Genomic DNA, 5,000 nt, shown 5'->3' with positions numbered 1-5,000 from the left:
TAAACTTGATAAATAATGTGCATCACCAAAGCGCAGTTGCCCGGGCTCTCTCCTGAAGGTGAAGATTTTGTAGGCCAAGCGGGGGCAAGGTACTTATATAGAAGAAAACGGAAACAGCCACAGTAAGAAATTAATATAAATCGTAACGTTTCGAACTCTTCACGAGTTCCTCTCCAGACGAATAATAGACCGAAATGGAACTATATACATTTCGGTTTATTATTCGTCTTAATAGGAACGATTTACATTCCTTTCTTATTGTGGTTGTTTACACGTTACTGTGTTTGTGTTTGTGTCAGTACTTAGATAGACCTTAGGTGGCAGCCCCCGAGGAATATAACCAGGTAGCTCCACTTTCATTTAGCTAATTGAACCCAAAAATGAAACTGACTTTTTCCCTAGAGTGTGATGATGACTGTTAATGGTAAGGAACTCTTAGTTATCATTAATAAAAGAATTTTGGTTTTACTTCTGTTAAGTATAACTGTATCGAACGCACTCACATTGGCTTAACGAGGTGACGTCATTAGCTCCGCCTCATTTTTTTTTTTACCCAATATTGTGCAATGTTTTATGGCAAATGTTACTTCAGTGCATTTTCTTTGAAAACAGTGCACTAGTAACGATATTAAGAAAAATATCGAAAACAAAACCAAGAAATTTGAAGAAAATTGAATATTTCCAATGAATAAAGGTGCTGAGGTGGGTCTCTGGTCAGAAGTTGCCAACTAGAATTTTCTTTAAGATGGAATGGTTATACCTCTGTAAAAATACTTTAAGAGCGAATAAATGTCCTCGCAATGACTTAGCAACTGAAAGTCTTACTTCGATCGTTCGCTCTTACCCAGCAATTTCCCTTATGCTTATCTTGTCTCCAGCCATCAGGGCCGATACCCTAGCTGTGCTTCGCTTGCGACGGAAAGGAGTGCTTTAAGCGGGCGAAATACGGCGACAGCTTTCACCCGGATATCAGTGTTTGGCGTCATGTTACCAACGTGGTAGGTATATAATATATATATATATATATATATATATATATATATATATATATATATATATATATATATATATATATATTGATTTATTCATTTATATATTATATAAATATGTATATAAATATATGTATGAATATATATATAAATATATATACATATATATATTTATATTTATCTATATTTATATATATATTTATATATTTATACATATATATATTTATATTTATTATATATCTATATTTATATATATACATACACTCATACATATATATGTTGTGTATATATATATACATATATATGTGTGTGTGTGTGTGTGTGTGTGTGTGTGTGTGTGTGTGTGTGCGTGCGTGCGTGTGTATACCTCCATACAATAATAATAAAAAAAAGTATATTTCTGAGAAAATATTTAAGTACTACAATAACTTGCTTAGTTAAAAACTAATCAAACCAACGCAAAATGAGTTCAAAGACTAAGTGAAGGAGATATGTAAAGAGGATAATAGGCTTCAAGAGAATTAAAGTCCATTCTTATATTATAATAACAATGATAATAATGATTATTATAATTATTATTATTATTATTATTATTATTATTATTATTATTATTATTATCATTATTATTAAATATCGAATTTTGGTCATTCATTGTGTCCATTTAAATATATGACTGTGGTTCAAAAATCAAATGTTATTAACCGTATCATTGCTTTGAAAATAACTATTAAATAATCTAACAATTATATTTATTTAATTTAATGTTTATTTACGAACACGTTTTATTGTAAAAAAAAAAAAAAAAAAAAAATGAATAACGCCTCAGGATTTTTTTTTCTGATGAAGCACACACGAGAGAAATTAATCAGTAACTTAATTATGATGGTGTCTATTCACAAAATTTATCTTAAGAGGCTTAGAAATCTAATATACCCGTCTGGTCTACAAAATAATTACCTCTTATGTTCTGGCAGGATAGAACTCATGTATTTCATGTGTTTAATGCTGCCGTAAAATAATGATGATGTTAATAATAATAATAATAATAATAATAATAATAATAATAATTATAATAATAATAATAATAATGAATAGATAAGTAAATAAAGATTTAAACAAAAAACGGATTTCCGCGATTTTAGAATCTATGGAATCTGTAGAAAGGGAACAAATATTGTGATGGTGAGTTACGCATGTCTGGCCATTATATCAAGACGTCTACAAACCGCTTTAACGTTTTGTCAAACTATAAGTTGCATATGTAAGCAATAGAGCGCCGTGCATTCAGTTCTTTACCATCAATTTTTTCAAAACAATTTTGGAGCGCTTTGACTCACTGCAGAGCGTGTTATTACACCATGATATAGTCTTATATTTTTACACGAGTTTCCCCTAAGACTTATATTTTCTCAGAACACAATGAAACGAATTCGTTTTCTTCTATTTCTATGATTATATGGTAAACTATTATATGTAACCATTATTGTCGTGTCTCAATCTTAATCTCAATAGTGTTAAAGCGAAGGGCGCTTATCATGCTTATATGGGGCGAGGTTGGTTGTCGAGGAGGGGGGTACTAAGTTTAGGTGTTTTATGTATGTGCTCTTAGGTGTACAAGTGTAAGCTAGTGAAATGTGACTACTTTGAGTGCTGACGTGGGTTCACGTTGTTTTGAGTACTGTTTGTTTAAGTTAAAATCTACCAATGGAATTAAAATGGATAAAAAAAAGATATATATGTATGTGTGTTTATATATATATATATATATATATATATATATATATAATATATATATATATAAGTTAAAAAGGCGGGTATGTGTCGAGTTGTATAAGTACTAAGCTGGAGGAAGAAGGGGAGAGGGTAAAGAGCTGAGGCAGACACTTCTGTCCACCACGGAGAATTTGATATAATCGGTGGATATATAGTTGTTTTGTCATTATCTTAGATGCTGATGTGACTGTAATAACTATAACGGGAAGAAAAAATAGCATCATATGCTAACAATGGTGATAATAATACAATAATAATGGCTCTGATATTAGTAATGATAATGATAATAATAATTACCATTATTATCATTATTATTATTAAATAATTATTATCATCGTGATCATTATTTTTTATCATTATCAGTATCATAATGATGATGATAATGATGATTGAACGATAATGATAATAATAATAATGATAACAATCATCATCATCGTCATGACAAAAATGATTATATTAACAGTGACAATAACATCAATGGTGATAATAATAATGATAATAGTAATAACAACGATGATAATAATCCTAGTAATAATGATGATAAAAATATCAACAATAATAATAATAGTAGTAGTGAAAATGATAATAATACTAATAATAATCATGATAGTAGTAATAATAAATGATAGTAACGATGATAATATTGATAATAACAGTGATAATTATATCAAATTAATATAGTAACAGTAAAAATAATCATAATGACATAATCGGTATCATTATCATCATAATTAATAGATAGAATAATGGTTTGCTTCTGACGTCACAATCAATTAGATTGCTTCGTGGTAGGCAATTCTCACCCTATTCAAATAACAACTGAACTCCCAGGCAAGATATCGGTCTTGTCTAATACAAAATACTCGTCTATTAAGAGATTATTCCTCGCAGTTAATTTCTTGGGGGATGACAGTGAATAAAAAATGAAATGGAAATATAATGAAAAGATATATATATATATATATATATATATATATATATATATATATATATATTAGCCGATTATCTCCTTCATGGTTGCGTTGTTACTGATCACATGTTTTAGATTCCCTATGCTGTTGTCACGCACACACTGTAGAAGAAAAGTATATAGCTATATACCCGGTCGGCTGAATTCTTCAATAATACGTATCGATGGAATAAACCGATATACTAACTATTCCTTGATGAAACTTTTGAAGCTTGTTACCTGTGTACTTCACCTATTCAAGCACGAGTAGAAGGGGGCCAACTGGGGTGGAGGGGGGGGGGGGGGAGGGGGGAGAGGGGTGTAAGGTTTTAGTAAGTCCATGTGTCTGGTACTGACTGTGGAAAGGAAATTGGCATGTATTTTTAAGTAGGAAATATAAAAACACACTGAAACAGAGGAAGAGAGAATGAGTAAGAGGGAGAGAGAGAGGGGGGGGGGGGTAGAGATATATATAGAGAGAGGGAGAGGGAGGGGTAGAGACAGGGAGATAGAGGTACAGGAAGAGACAGGGACAAGGACAGAGAGAAAGGGGGGGGGGGGGAGAAAGAGGATATAAAAAGAAAGAAAAGAGAAAAAGAGAGAAGGTACTCTTTAAGAAAATGACAAACATACAGAAAAATAAATTAGAGAAAAAGATAACCACTCATAAAATGGAGCAAAACTAAAACAAACAAAAAAAATTATTCATCCAGCTCGGGAAATATCGCGATGACGTCATGCGCTAATATTTTTTTCCGCCTGCCATTTCATTGTCGTCTGACGGTTGTATCACACGAATAAATCTGCCGAGACACTTTTCGCGTTGATAAAGGAGCATTCAGTTATTCCTTAACACTTACCTTGAAATAAAACGATAATGATTATTATCATAGTACAAATTTTTATATGAAGATCTGTCAGAGAGTCATGTGGAAACGTTTAAACTGATAGAGAGAGAGAGGCAGAAAAGGAGAGAGAGAAACATAGATTGGTAGACAGATATATAAAAATAGATGGTGAGAGTGAAAAAGGAAGTGCAGGAATCACACACACACACACACACACACACACACACACACACACACACACACACACACACACACACACACACACACACACACACACACACACGTACGTACGTAACATGTGTTTTCCAGTACAGACTTTGGATGTAGCATAGAGCACTCCATATAAAGGGTACCCCTACATAAGCGCCTACTTTGTACATATATTAGTACCCGTTAGCCTTGGAAGTGTTGCTATAGGCCTCAGGGAGTCAAGTCGGTATG

Source organism: Penaeus chinensis, chromosome 32, assembly GCF_019202785.1.
Source record: "Penaeus chinensis breed Huanghai No. 1 chromosome 32, ASM1920278v2, whole genome shotgun sequence".
Lineage (NCBI taxonomy): Eukaryota > Metazoa > Arthropoda > Malacostraca > Decapoda > Penaeidae > Penaeus > Penaeus chinensis.
This window is presented reverse-complemented; position numbering follows the sequence as displayed.